This window comes from Nomascus leucogenys, chromosome X (assembly GCF_006542625.1).
Source record: "Nomascus leucogenys isolate Asia chromosome X, Asia_NLE_v1, whole genome shotgun sequence".
Taxonomy (NCBI): Eukaryota; Metazoa; Chordata; class Mammalia; order Primates; family Hylobatidae; genus Nomascus; species Nomascus leucogenys.
Window position 1 is genome coordinate 9,567,310 of NC_044406.1, and position 16,339 is coordinate 9,583,648.

At 40.6% G+C, this 16,339-nt stretch overlaps 1 long non-coding RNA gene across 1 annotated transcript in view; it reads right to left on the reverse strand.

Annotated features, from left to right (window-relative positions):
- Nucleotides 1-16,339, reverse strand: part of LOC100580811 — a 149,149-nt gene that overhangs the window by 124,847 nt on the left and 7,963 nt on the right. Inside the window, exon 3 of the long non-coding RNA XR_001114348.1 lies at nt 1,178-1,232. This is a non-coding gene — a long non-coding RNA (uncharacterized LOC100580811). The remainder of the gene's footprint in view (nt 1-1,177; nt 1,233-16,339) is intronic.

Here is a 16,339-nt window from a genome sequence, read left to right on the forward strand (position 1 = left end):
TTTTCATGGATGATGCTGGGACTTATATTTATTGGGATATATAATCATAAACAGAATAAATATTCTGTCTCACAAAGAAAAAGAAATATAATTTTCCCACTTCACATGACTGATAAGATAAAATAGCTAAAAATTGATTAAAGTAAAAATTAATATTTTTCCTTTAAAACCTGCCTTGATATACCCAACTGCTATCTTTCATTTTATTTCCTTTAATTTTAATGAGTTATCCCGATTTTTTTCCAAAAGTTTTTTTTTTATTCTTTTGTTTTTGTTTTGTTTTGTTTTTTGTGTTTTTTTTTTTTTTTTGGAGACAGAGTCCTGCTCAGTCGCCGAGGCTAGAGTGCAGTGGCGCGATCTCGGCTCACTGAAACCTCCACCTCCCAGGCTCAAGCCATTCTCCTTCCTCAACCTCCCAAGTAGCTGGGATTACAGGAGGCCGCCACCACACCCAACTAATTTTGGTATTTTTAGTAGAGACAGGGTTTCACCATGTTGGCCAGGCTGGTCTTGAACTCCTCACCTCAAGTGATCTGCCCGTCTTGGCCTCCCAAAATTCTGGGATTATAGGTGTGAGCCTCCACGCCCGGCCTTTCCAAAAGTTTTGAATAGCTATATCTTTCACTTCTTCGTGTGATTTCAACAACTGCTAAATACAGTGGTGGCTTCCCTCCAAAAAAATTGTCCCCTAAAAGAAAGTAAAAAATAAGAGGGATGCATGATCAATTTCTCCAATTTCATTATGATTTTGGTTCCTGTTTATGCTCGAATAACTTTCTCAGATTATAAATCCTCAAAAAGAACTCAGTCAATTTTAGGTTTTGGGGGTTTGTTTATTTTTTAGATACTGGCCCAGGAGTTAAATCAGCTTTGGCTCAGAGGAACCAATTGAATTGAATCAACTGAATAATTGAATAAACATTGAAACAGCACTCCAGAAGCAATTCCTATCCATACTGATGTCTAAAGAACAATGAAAAAGCATCTATAGAAAGAAATACAAGTACTGGAGCTAAAAATTTCCACATACAAATGAAACTGGGATTTACACTGCACTGTACACAAAACCAGAGCCTGGGTCATCAAATACTTTTTAAATACCTTTAAACATTGAAACACAATGCAGGAACCTACTTAATTCATTTTAAAAAGCAAATAAATGAATATAGAGACCTACATCAAGGTTAAACATTCAGCTGTTGTTCAGTTCCAGTGAACCAAAGAAGTGTACACTGAATTTAAAATAAAATGAAGACACATAATATATGAGGTACTGAAGTGCTCTTTACATTTGCAGAGCTAGCTTATGCTTCCAGACAAGTTCAGACATACATGTACATGGATACACACCATATTTGTGTATATGTGCATGCATTTATACATATGTGTAATATATGTATATATATTCACACACACACATTTCCTAACCAAAAAGGAACGGCTTATTGTTTTCATGTTGAGCCTTTGAAATAAGACATTAGCACTGAGCAAGAGGAGAAATCAGAGTGCAAGTAGCCATCATTCAACATTACTCCCAGATCCTTGCTACTCAAAATGTTGTCCCTGGCTCAGCAGCAACAGTACCACCTGGCAGCTAGTTAGAAATGAGGAATCTCATGCTCCACCCCACACTTCTCAGAACAGAACCTAAGTTTTTACCAGATTGCCTAATTTATGTGCCCAAATTAAAGTTTGAGAAGTGCTGCCCTGGATATGTGCTGTCTATTACCAAAGTTACTAGTCACATGTATCTGTTCAGCTATTGAAATGTACTTATTGAGACTGAGAGATTGCATTTTTAAAATTTAATTAATTAAAATTTAAAAACTCATACTCGGGGGTGGAGCCAAGATGGCCGAATAGGAACAGCTCCGGTCTCCAGCTCCCAGCCCGAGCGACACAGAAGACTGGTGATTTCTGCGTTTCTGCTTGAGGTACCGGTTTCATCTCACGAGGGACTGCCAAACAGTGGGTGCAGGACAGTCGGTGAGGCGCACTGTGCACGAGCCGAAGCAGGGCGAGGCACTGCCTCACTCGGGAAGTGCAAGGGGTCAGGGAGTTCCCTTTCCTAGTCAAAGAAAGGGGTAACAGACGGCACCTGGAATATCGGGTCAGTCCTACCCTCATACTGCGCTTTCCCAACGGGCCTGGAAAACGGCACACTAGGAGATTGTGTCCCGCACCTGGCTCGGAGGGTCCTATGCCCACAGAGTCTCGCTGATTGCTATCACGGCAGTCTGAGATCAAGCTGCAAGGTGGCAGCGAGGCTGGGGGAGGGGCGCCCGCTATTGCCCAGGCTTGCTTAGGTAAACAAAGCAGCCAGGAAGCTCGAACTGGCTGGAGCCCACCACAGCTCAAGGAGGCCTGTCTGCCTCTGTAGGCTCCACCTCTGGGGGCAGGGCACAGACAAACAAAAAGTCAGCAGGAATCTCCAGAGACTTAAATGTCCCTGTCTGACTGACAGCTTTGAAGAGAGTAGTGGTTCTCCCAGCACGCAGCTGGAGATCTGAGAACGGACAGACTGCCTCCTAAAGTGGGTCCCTCACCCCTGAGCAGCCTAACTGGGAGGCACCCCCCCAGTAGGGACAGACTGACACCTCACTCTGCCGGGTACTCCTCTGAGACAAAACTTCCAGAGGAACTATCAGACAGCTGAATTTGTGGTCTCACGAAAATCTGCTGTTCTGCAGCCACCGCTGCTGACACCCAGCCAAACAGGGTCTGGAGTGGACCTCTAGTAAACTCTAACAGTCCTGAAGCTGAGGGTCCTGTCTGGTAGAAGGAAAACTAACAAACAGAAAGGACATCCACACCAAAAACCCATCTGTACATCACGATCATCAAAGACCAAAGGTAGATAAAACCACAAAGATGGGGAAAAAACAGAGCAGAAAAACTGGAAACTCTAAAAAGCAGAGCACCTCTCCTCCTCCAAAGGAACGCAGTTCCTCACCAGCAATGGAACAAAGCTGGATGGAGGATGACTTTGACGAGTTGACAGAAGAAGGCTTCAGACGATCAAACTACTCTGAGCTACGGGAGGAAATTCAAAACAATAGCAAAGAAGTTAAAAACTTTGAAAAAAAATTAGAAGAATGGATAACTAGAATAACCAATGGAGAGAAGGGCTTAAAGGAGCTGATGGAGCTGAAAGCCAAGTTTCGAGAACTACGTGAAGATTGCAGAAGCCTCAGTAGCAGATGCGATCAACTGGAAGAAAGGGTATCGCTGATGGAAGATGAAATGAATGAAATGAAGCGAGAAGGGAAGTCTAGAGAAAAAAGAATAAAAAGAAATGAACAAAGCCTCCAAGAAATTTGGGACTACGTGAAACGACCAAACCTACGTCTGATTGGTGTACCTGAAAATGACGGGGAGAATGGAACCAAGTTGGAAAACACTCTGCAAGATATTATCCAGGAGAACTTCCCCAATCTAGCAAGGCAGGCCAACATTCAGATTCAGGAAATACAGAGAACGCCACAAAGATACTCCTCGAGAAGAGCAACTCCAAGACACATAATTGTCAGATTCACCAAAGTTGAAATGAAGGAAAAAATGTTAAGGGCAGCCAGACAGAAAGGTCGGGTTACCCACAAAGGGAAGCCCATCAGACTAACAGCCGATCTCTCGGCAGAAACTCTACAAGCCAGAAGAGAGTGGGGGCTGATATTCAACATTCTTAAAGAAAAGAATTTTCAACCCAGAATTTCCTATCCAGCCAAACTAAGCTTCATAAGTGAAGGAGAAATAAAATACTTTACAGACAAGCAAACGCTGAGTGATTTTGTCACCACCAGGCCTGCCCTAAAAGAGCTCCTGAAGGAAGCACTAAACATGGAAAGGAACAACCAGTACCAGCCACTGCAAAAACATGCCAAATTTTAAAGACCATCGAGGCTAGGAAGAAACTGCATCAACTAATGAGCAAAATAACCAACTAACATCATAATGACAGGATCAGATTCACACATAACAATATTAACGTTAAATGTAAATGGACTAAATGCTCCAATTAAAAGACACAGACTGGCAAACTGGATAAGGAGTCAGGACCCATCAGTGTGCTGTATTCAGGAAACCCATCTCACGTGCAGAGACACACATAGACTCAAATAAAGGGATGGAGGAAGATCTATCAAGCAACTGGAAAACAAAAAAAGGCAGGGGTTGCAATCCTAGTCTCTGATAAAATAGACTTTAAACCAACAAAGATCAAAAGAGACAAAGAAGGCCATTACATAATGGTAAAGGGATCAATTCAACAAGAAGAGCTAACTATCCTAAATATATATGCACCCAACACAGGAGCACCCAGATTCATAAAGCAAGTCCTGAGTGACCTACAAAGGGACTTAAACTCCCACACAATAATAATGGGAGATTTTAACACCCCACTGTCAACATTAGACACATCATCGAGACAGAAAGTTAACAAGGATATCCAGGAATTGAACTCAGCTCTAAACAAAGTGGACCTAATAGACATCTACAGAACTCTCCACCCCAAATCAACAGAATATACATTTTTTTCAGCACCACACCACACCTATTCCAAAATTGACCACATAGTTGGAAGTAAAGCTCTCCTCAGCAAATGTAAAAGAACAGAAATTATAACAAACTGTCTCTCAGACCACAGTGCAATCAAACTAGAACTCAGGATTAAGAAACTCACTCAAAACTGCTCAACTACATGGAAACTGAACAACCTGCTCCTGAATGACTATTGGGTACATAATGAAATGAAGGCAGAAATAAAGATGTTCTTTGAAACCAACGAGAACAAAGACACAACATACCAGAATCTCTGGGACACATTCAAAGCAGTGTGTAGAGGGAAATTTATAGCACTAAATGCCCACAAGAGAAAGCAGGAAAGATCCAAAATTGACACCCTGACATCACAATTAAAAGAACTAGAAAAGCAAGAGCAAACACATTCAAAAGCTAGCAGAAGGCTAGAAATAACTAAAATCAGAGCAGAACTGAAGGAAATAGAGACACAAAAAACCCTTCAAAAAATTAATGAATCCAGGAGCTGGTTTTTTGAGAAGATCAACAAAATTGATAGACCACTAGCAAGACTAATAAAGAAGAAAAGAGAGAAAAATCAAATAGATGCAATAAAAAATGAAAAAGGGGATATCACCACCGATCCCACAGAAATACAATCTACCATCAGAGAATACTACAAACACCTCTATGCAAATAAACTAGAAAATCTAGAAGAAATGGATAAATTCCTCAACAAATACACCCTCCCAAGACTAAATCAGGAAGAAGTCGAATCTCTGAATAGACCAATAACAGGTTCTGAAATTGTGGCAATAATCCATAGCTTACCAACCAAAAAGAGTCCAGGACCTGATGGATTCACAGCTGAATTCTACCAGAGGTACAAGGAGGAACTGGTACCATTCCTTCTGAAACTATTCCAATGGATAGAAAAAGAGGGAATCCTCCCTAACACATTTTATGAAGCCAGCATCGTCCTGATACCAAAGCCAGGCAGAGACACAACCAAAAAAGAGAATTTTAGACCAATATCCTTGATGAACATTGATGCAAAAATCCTCAATAAAATACTGGCAAACCGAATCCAGCAGCACATCAAAAAGCTTATCCACCATGATCAAGTGGGCTTCATCCCTGGGATGCAAGGCTGGTTCAACATACGCAAATCAATAAATGTAATCCAGCATATAAACAGAACCAAAGACAAAAACCACATGATTATCTCCATAGATGCAGAAAAGGCCTTTGACAAAATTCAACAACGCTTCATGCTAAAAACTCTCAATAAATTAGGTATTGACGGGACGTATCTCAAAATAATAAGAGCTATATATGACAAACCCGCAGCCAATATCATACTGAATGGGCAAAAACTGGAAGTATTCCCTCTGAAAACTGGCACAAGACAGGGATGCCCTCTCTCACCACTCCTATTCAACATAGTGCTGGAAGTTCTGGCCAGAGCAATCAGGCAGGAGAAGGAAATAAAGGGTATTCAATTAGGAAAAGAGGAAGTCAAACTGTCCCTGTTTGCAGATGACATGATTGTATATCTAGAAAATCCCACTGTCTCAGCCCAAAATCTCCTTAAGCTGATTAGCAACTTCAGCAAAGTCTCAGGATACAAAATCAATGTACAAAAATCCCAAGCATTCTTGTACACCAATCACAGACAAACAGAGAGCCAAATCATGAGTGAACTCCCATTCACAATTGCTTCAAAGAGAATAAAATACCCAGGAATCCAACTTACAAGGGATGTGAAGGACCTCTTCAAGGAGAACTACAAACCACTGCTCAATGAAATAAAAGAGGATACAAACAAATGGAAGAACATTCCATGCTCATGGGTTGGAAGAATCAATATCGTGAAAATGGCCATACTGCCCAAGGTAATTTATAGATTCAATGCCATCCCCATCAAGCTACCAATGACTTTCTTCACAGAATTGGAAAAAACTACTTTAAAGTTCATATGGAACCAAAAAAGAGCCCGCATCGCCAAGTCAATCCTAAGCCAAAAGAACAAAGCTGGAGGCATCATGCTACCTGACTTCAAACTATACTACAAGGCTACAGTAACCAAAACAGCATGGTACTGGTACCACAACAGAGATATAGATCAATGGAACAGAACAGAGCCCTTAGAAATGATGCCGCATATCTACAACTATCTGATCTTTGACAAACCTGACAAAAACAAGAAATGGGGAAAGGATTCCCTATTTAATAAATGGTGCTGGGAAAACTGGCTAGCCATATGTAGAAAGCTGAAACTGGATCCCTTCCTTACCCCTTATACAAAAATTAATTCAAGATGGATTAAAGACTTAAATGTTAGACCTAAAACCATTAAAATCCTACAAGAAAACCTAGGCAATACCATTCAGGACATAGGCGTGGGCAAGGACTTCATGTCTAAAACACCAAAAGCAATGGCAACAAAAGCCAAAATTGACAAATGGGATCTCATTAAACTAAAGAGCTTCTGCACAGCAAAAGAAACTACCATCAGAGTGAACAGGCAACCTACAGAATGGGAGAAAATTTTTGCAACCTACTCATCTGACAAAGGGCTAATATACAGAATCTACAATGAACTCAAACAAATTTACAAGAAAAAAACAAACAACCCCATCAAAAAGTGGGCAAAGGACATGAACAGACACTTCTCAAAAGAAGACATTTATGCAGCCAAAAAACACATGAAGAAATGCTCATCATCACTGGCCATCAGAGAAATGCAAATCAAAACCACAGTGAGATACCATCTCACACCAGTTAGAATGGCCATCATTAAAAAAGCAGGAAACAACAGGTGCTGGAGAGGATGTGGAGAAACAGGAACACTTTTACACTGTTGGTGGGACTGTAAACTAGTTCAACCATTGTGGAAGTCAGTGTGGCGATTCCTCAGGGATCTAGAACTAGAAATACCATTTGACCCAGCCATCCCATTACTGGGTATATACCCAAAGGTCTATGAGTCATGCTGCTATAAAGACACATGCACACGTATGTTTATTGTGGCACTATTCACAATAGCAAAGACTTGGAACCAACCCAAATGTCCAACAACGATAGACTGGATTAAGGAAATGTGGCACATATACACCATGGAATACTATGCAGCCATAAAAAATGATGAGTTCGTGTCCTTTGTAGGGACATGGATGAAACTGGAAAACATCATTCTCAGTAAACTATCGCAAGGACAAAAAACCAAACACCGCATGTTCTCACTCATAGGTGGGAATTGAACAATGAGAACTCATGGACACAGGAAGGGGAACATCACATTCCGGGGACTGTTGTGGGGTGGGGGGAGGGGGGAGGGACAGCATTAGGAGATATACCTAATGCTAAATGACGAGTTAATGGGTGCAGGAAATCAACATGGCACATGGATACATATGTAACAAACCTGCACATTGTGCACATGTACCCTAAAACCTAAAGTATAATAAAAAAAAAAAAAAGGTGAAAAAAAAAAAACCAAAAAAAAAAAAAAACTCATACTCAATTCAGTTATTGGAATACTTTTCAATATGTTTGGAACAACTTAGGTACATGAATCTAAATACAGATAAGTATTTCTGGTGAAAATATAGCATCCAAATTAAGAAGTGCTGTAAGCATAAAATACACAACAGATTTCAAAGACTTAGTATAAAAACATTTACGTAAAACACGTCATTGAAAATTTTATGATTACAGGTTAAAATGATAAAATTTCAGATATGTTGGGTTACATTAAATATGTTCTTAAAATTCATGTGCTTGTCTTTTACTTTTCAAATGTGACTACTAGGAAACTGCAGCTCACATTCTATTTCTACTGGACAGCATTCCTTTCGATCCATGGCTCTCAAATGTAAAATTAGTGCCTGGCTCCCACTCCCAGATATTCTGGTAAAATTGGTCTGGGGTTGAACTGAGCATTGGGATTTTTAAACTCTCCCTGGTGATTCCATTGAGCTTCCAAAGTTTGAGAAACACTACCCTGGATTAATAACAGATTCATTAATTCTGACTGATAAATAATGGCCTCATAAAGTCCTTATATCTTTTGGGAACTCCCATCATTCTTCAACTAAAATATAGAGCTGGGAAAGTAGTACCATTTCTTAAGTAAAGATCAAAAGGCTGGAAGTTTGGGTGATATTATTCTCCTTCAACTTCAGGCAGAGTTAAATATACCCAACCAGATGAAAATCAATGTTTTTCAATATCTTCAGAAACTGGCCACCAGTTATTTCAGCAGTTCATTTCTATATCTAATGTAGTGGATCTCAGACTTCTGTGCGTTTAGAATAATCTCCTGGATAGTTTGTTCAAAAGCAGATTGCTGGGCCTTAGTGAGTTACAGGAGTTCTGTGGTAGGGTGACCAAGTGTCCTGATTTGCCTGGGACTTTTCTGGGAATTGCTCAGTCCTGGGCAAAGAGGGGCAGTGGATCACCCTAACCCAGGGAAGTGCATTACTAACAAGCAGTCCAGGTTACTTCTGAGCACAGTTTGAGAACTACTTCTAGAAACACAGGTTCTCAAATACTTTTTCAGTGATACTCTTTTTGGATTAACCAACGCAACCAACTAGGAACACAACCAGCGAAGTTATACAAATAACCAGTTCAGCAAACAACTGATTGTGGAAATTGTTCTAATCTAATTAAGCATGTCATCAAATTGCTTTAAAGTATATGAAAGAACTATAAAGAGATCACCCTGATAGCCTTGATGAGAACAATTCCATTGTCAGAAATTTAGCAGATTGAGACCAGGGAGGCAAAGTAAGTATGTGGCTTGAAGTCATGTCAACACTGAGTTTGAATCACGGCTTCTGCCATTTGCTAGCTGTGTAACTTTCAGGAAGTTCCTTAACCTCTCTGGATCTCAGTGTTTTCATCTATAAAAGATGAATAATTAATACTTACACTGAAGGTTAAGGATGAGAATGAGAAATAATGCACTACATCAGACGAATCCCAGCTGAGGGACATTCTACAACATACCTGACCAGCATTCTTCAAAGCTGTCAAGGTCATCAAAAAGAGGGAAAGTCTGAGAAATTTTCACAGCCAAGAAAAGCCCAAAGAGACATGATAATCAAATGTAATATGGCATCCTAGATGAGATCCTGAACCAGAAAATGTACATTAGATAAAAACTAAGGAAATCTGAATAAATCTTGGGTGTTGGTTAATATTATTGTATCAAAATTGGTTTACGGCTTGTGACAAATGTACCATACTAATATAAGATGTTAATAAAAGAACAAAATGGGGGTAGCGTGAATGGAAACTCTCTGTATATCTTTGTGACTTTTCTATAAATCTAAAACTATTCTGAATTTAAAAGCTTACTACCCCCAAAAAAGTGCCTAGCATAGTAGTGTCCAGGCCAGAAGTACACAGTTAACAATTGTTGTTACAAATTTTGTGAATTGTACATTAGAAATGATACTAACAAGAAGAACATCATCTTGATTCAACATCTTTAGGAGGAACTATGAGCTTGAAACACTTGGACATCAGAGTTGGGAGAAGAGGACAAAAGGCAAGATGAATGGGCATGAAGACCCCCAACCATGTTACTTCTGCTTGGCTTTCTTTCTGGCATTATTCAAATTCTGCACTTATTTTATTCATTCATCTGTTCTCTGCTTTGAGCCCAACCTCTCCTACCTCTGCCCTAGAATATAAGCTCCTTGGAGGCAAAGACTTTGTCTTTGTCACTTCTTTATCCACCATACCCAGCACAGCACCTAACATAGCATGGAAATTTTATCTGAATTTACTACACTGAATGAAACTATTCCATTGGCCATCAAAGGGCAGAGGCAAACACTCTGGACTGGAGCCAGAGTCTTTTTATACATGTTTTCTTCTCCTAGCTTCCCTACCTCCTAGCTCCCTACCTTCCAAAAAAAGAAAAGCAAACAAATACCAACCCCACTCTACTGACCAAGTAATTTACTATAGGGAAAGAAAAAACTTCAACATTTGGGTCCAGATTTGCTCTCTTACGTTCTAGCTTACATTTGCAAATATGAGTGACATGGCTGAAACAGAAATGTCTTGGTAATTACTTGTGCTATATCACACCTCGTGTTTTCTACTAAATTTAAGCCTCACAAAAATTTTGTTACATAAGCAGGGCAAATGTTTTTACCTCCACTATAACAAGAGATACAAAATATAAAGCTTTATATAAAACAGACATAATTTTTTTATATGAAAAGATTATTTTTATAAAAAGATGTTTTTAAAAAAGAAGGAATTTAAGGTGGCATCATCGTTTACCCAGCTAATTCACAGGGGATTATATTATTCTGCTGGAGCTGCCATAAAAAAATCCCACAGACAGTGGTTTAAAAAACAGACATGTATTTTTTCACAGTTCTGGAGGCTGAAAATCCAAGATCGAGGTGCAAGTAGGGTTGGTTTCTGGTGAGCCTTCTTTCCTCAGATCACTGTGCTCTCCATGGTCCTTTGGGTGTGGAGAGGGCGAGTTACAAGCCCTGGTGTCTATTCCTCTTATAAGGACACGAGTCCTATCAGATTAGGGCCCCACTCTTAATGACCTGATTTGACCTTAATTACCTCTTTAAAGGCCCTATCTCCAATACAGTCACATTAAGGGTGAGGCCTTTCAACTTATGAATTTGGGGGAACACAATCCAGCCTATCACCAGAATGTTCTCTGACAACGGGAAGAAGGGTTAACAGGATGAGCAAGGAGGAGCTAACACTTGTTGAACAGGGAGGAACTAACCATTAAACCAGAGGTCAGAAAACTATGGCCTTTGGGCCAAAGTTGAGGGCCACCTTCAGGTTGTAAATAAACTTTCATTGGAGCACAGCCACATCCATTCATTTACACATTGTCTGTGGCTGCTTTCATGTAGAGTTCAGTAGTTGCCATGGAGTCTATGGCCTACAAAGCCCAAAATATTTACTCTCTGGCCCTTCACAGAATACATGTTCTGACTCCTGAGTTAGATCAATATGAGTATTCATTTTCTCCATGACATAACGCCATAAAGTCAGTGTTCCTGTCACTTCACCAGTGAAGCAGTGGAGGCTCTGAGAGATGACGTGATATCCACATCACACAGCTGACAGTCAGAGATCCCAGAGTTGGAGCTCTATGACTCCAAAGGGTGCCCTTTCCAGGGCACCTCACCTCTGGGCCCAGGGCTTTTCTCCTATGCTCGGAATGGTGTGTGGATATGGCTGCCAGCCTGTGGCGTAGGTAAGTCATCCCATCTGTACAATGGCTTCCTACAATCCTCTCAGCCTCGAAAATCAAGAGCAATTGTCATTCAGACCAGAATGTCCCACCGTTTCCATTCACACCTTATCAGCAGTTGACTACAGCTATTTTTGGTCCTTGGTTTCTTGAAATTTTATTTTGTTTTTGTTTATGTGTTATGCTGGGGCATGTGTTTTATATGACTAAGATTGACATAGAAAGCAGATCATTTGCATTAGGGAGCCTTGCAAATAATATGTAGACCTTAAGAGGGTTCTAGGGATAATTTTGGGACTTTCAGCCCCAAATGCAATTGTTGGTCCTTTTCATTATTAAACAGAATGTTTCCTTTGCATTTCAGCATTCAATATTGAACTGCTGGTGCTTTCCTTATTGTAGGAATAAAAGAAGCATGTGAATACAACTCAGGTTCCTCTTTATGGGCATTTGTCAATAGAAAACAGTTCCAAGATCCTCTTTGAATTAGTAGAGGCATTTCCCGAACTATTTACACAAGAATCCAGAGCTTTTTCATTAGGCCTATGTTAGAATCTAAGGAAGCAAAACAGCAATTGGGATTAATTTTACTATTGGCTAATGGATCACTTCCTGTTTCCAGCTTGTTGATCTTCCTGTCCATACAGACAAATGATTTGCCTGGAGATTCATGCTGCTTTTGTCTGTTCAGCATCATTTCCTCTGAGGAACATCCTCTCCCCATTTCAGGTGGTCCCAGGTGGGCTGTCAATCACAACACACCAGACCTAGCCAATCATATTGCCTCACCTCTCCAGACACAGTAATTGATCCAGGGGAAAGAATGTGACCCAGTCAGAGCAAATTCCCCCAAATGTTAAAGAAGTTAGGAGAGAGGCCTTCACACTAAGTGGCATCAGGCCAAGAGATGGAGGCAGAATGACTGGATCCAGCCCTTCCTGAGGCTTTACCCACCCCAGACTTCCTAAGAGTGTGATCCCAAAATTTCTTTTTCTGCTTAACTCAAGCTGGACTTCTCACTCAAAATCCAAAATGTCCTCACTAATATAACATGCTTCCAGGTTTTCTGAGTGTCCCTCAGAAACATGTGTCAGCAAGTTCCAGAGGACATAGGGCACTGAGCGTTGGGATCCATGGGTCCTTATCCTAGCTGCAATCTTAGAGCCCTTAGGTCATCCCTATGCCAAGTTGGAGGGCTTTTGAAATGGAGAGCCTATTACACAGGGGATGCAACATGATTTCATGGATATATTTATGTCTTATGCACAAAAGTGCATTCTATACTTGCTTTTTAAGTTCCATATCTCTTTGTCCTCTTTGGCCCTTCCTGGAGTGGAAGCAGGACAAATTCTTGTGCTGATGACACTTTTTTTTTTTTTGAGATGGAGTCTCGCTGTGTCACCCAGGCTGGAGTACAGAGGTGCTATCTCAGCTCACTGCAACCTCCACCCCCTGGGTTCAAGCGATTCTCCTACCTCAGCCTCCCGAGTAGCTGGGATTACAGGTGCATGCCACCACGCTTGGCTAATTTTTTTTTTTTTTTTTTAGTAGAGATGGGGTTTCACCATTTTGCCCAGGCTGATCTTGAACTCCTGACCTCAGGTGATCTGCCCACCTCAGCCTCCCAAAGTGCTGGGATTGCAGGCATGAGCCACCACACCCGGCTGCTGATGACACTTTATTGGCAATCTTGGGAGGGAAAAAAAGACCAACTAGAAGTAGCAACGGGACCCCTAACATTGATATTGCCTGATGACTGGGCTGGTCAAAGTCTAGTGCCAGGATCCCTATCCTACCAGTGGTTCCAGACACCACCGAGGGAATCTGGAAGGAGAAATAAAGCCCACAACACGCCACCAAGTGGCTTCAATATTACTCTTGCAGTGAAGATACTTTTTTTTCTCCGTTGTTTTCCATAGGGTGCTTTTCTAAACCTGTCCAAACTCCCTCTCACTAGATTCCTTAACTGTCACTTAAAGTGTTATCTATGACTCAGAATTTCCTAAGATAAACTCTATAACCTCCCTCCTTTCCTCAGGAAAGTTACCAACTGAGGCCTAACCACACCAAAACTCTGATTCAAGTGGCTGTGAGATGTCTGAATGCTGTTTAAACTGTGCACTTACATGTGTTTGCAGGTAGTGATAAATAAGAACTCTTCTTTGTTGTCGTGCTTATTCACAGTTTAACTTGGTTTCCTCTGCTTCAGACAGAAGGGAACTGAAGTAAATTCTTAAGACATACAAGGAAAGAAAGTTCTTTGCGCTGAAGGCGGTTCGCCAAGGTGCTAATTCCATCTTTGGTAGGTTTCTCCCAGGACTGTGTTCCTCATCCAGGAATTTCCCTAAGCTTGATGGTTCACACGTCCAAATTCCAGCTTTGAATAAATAAACCAACTAAAGTGCTCAGTTGCCTCAGGGATTAGCAGAGCAGTTCACGAACTTCCATCGCCCCCTAGTGGCAATTAGTTGGATCTTATTGTTAGGGATTTTCTTATGCTTAAAATTTAGGTTATCATTCTCCCCTCCAAAGTTGTTTAAGTTTTTGTTTGTTTCTTTGTTTGTTTAATTCTCACACTGAAGATTATAAAGTCTTTGTGTGGAGGTATGTTGGTAATGTCAAATTAATGGCTTCTGGATCACCGGGTCATAGACGGATAAGATGTAGTACCTGCTTTCATGGTTCTAAGTAAAAGACTGATCTTCAACCTGGTCTCTATTCTGAGGCTCCATCCTGAGAGAAGGTGAAAATAAGCAGCACTAAATCACTAAATCCAGAAAGGACTCTCAGTGGGTGGCATCAAGGTAACCTAGAGAGCCAGTTAGCCTTGGTTGCATATAGATGAGAACTCAGCCACCCACAGTGATGGTATCTACTCTGAAAACAAGATATAGACTATGTGAGATTCCATTAAAAAAAAGCAGAAACTCTGTTGAGGGAGAAAGCTTATATACATATGAAATAGCCAAGGAACACTTTTCTAGCATAATAAGTTCATAAATTCATGTAACATACAGTCAATGATTTTTGATAGATAGCATAAAGTACTTCACCTTGTTTTATAGAAAAGGAAGAAGTGGAATTTAGGAAAGTTCAGACTGAAGAGGCTTATCTTCAACTCAAAAAGGGGAAGGTTCTTGCCTCCCTGCCCACAGTGGAGTTAGTACTTAAGCTTATTTTTCAGATCATAGTAAATTCCCTTGGTTCACCACCTGCCATGCTCCACTCCCACACCCCTTTTAAATTTAAGACCAGGTTTGTAGTCCTTTAAATAATACTGACCCAGCTGTAAATTCCTACACACCAAACAGTCCTGCCAATGCTAAATCCTGAGTGGAAGTGTTTGTCCTTCAGCTTCCTTTACTCAGAATTTGTCTCCTTTCCAGCCAGAACATTCTCCTTCCCTGGCCATCCCTCTCCCCTTGGCTTTGGAAGGCAAACTTTACCTAATCTGTTTTAAGAATCCTAAATCTTAGTGGTTTAAGGGCCTCAGTATTAGTACACACAAGCACACATATATAAATTTAAGAACACAGAATGTTTTATTATCAGCTCATTGTATTTTGTATAATATTTGTTTAATAAATTCACCCTTAAAGGATAAGCCTCTGTCAATTAGGCCTGGCCTCCCCATCTCCTGGACCCCAAGGTCTTATTCACTTGAATCTCCCAGTCCATGTCCATGGAATATCAAGTTTCCCTGAGTTATATGTTACTCCTCAGGGACTTAGGCTCCCATGGTCACTTCTGCCTCTGGACTCCTTTCTCTGCTTGTGCTGGCTCAGTTTACACTGACCGAGAGGGGAAACTCTGCCCCTTTATCATCTTCTATGAAAACCCATTCACTAAATTACTTGCTGATTTTGTAAAACACTCATAACAAAATAGAGACATATGGATACTTCCTAAACATGACAAAAAACTTTATGCCAATCTAAAAGTTTGCAAAATGCTTAATGGATAAACACTAGACACCTTTCCACAAAAATTAGGAATGTCTACTGCCACTTTTATTTAACGTTTTGCTGGAAAGTCTTAGCCTATGCAGGAGAAAGAAATTAGAGGCATTAGGCCAGGCGCAGGGGCTCACGCCTATAATCCCAGCACTTTGAGAGGCTGAGGTGGGCGGATCGCCTGAGGTCAGGAGTTCGAGACCAGCCTGGCCAACATGGTGAAACCCCATCTCTACTTAAAAAAAAAAAAAAAATTAGCTGGGCATGGTGGCAGGCGCCTGCAATCCCACCTACTTGGGAGGCTGAGGTAGGAGGATCACTTGAACTTGGGAGGTGGAGGTTGCAGCGAGCCGAGATCATGCCATTGCACTCCAGCCTGGGCAACAAGAGGGAGACATCGTCTCAAAAAAAAAAAAAAAAAAAAAAAAAAGAAAAGAAAAGATATTAGAGGCATTAAAGTATTAAAGTTGAACGGGAGGAAGTAAAATCATTATTAGTTGAGATAATCCCCGGAAAATCCAAAATAAACACACAAACATTAAGACTAAAGATAAGGGAATCCAAAACATAGGAGATTATAAAATGGATGTAGTCATTGGAGCTTGTCTTTAGTCCA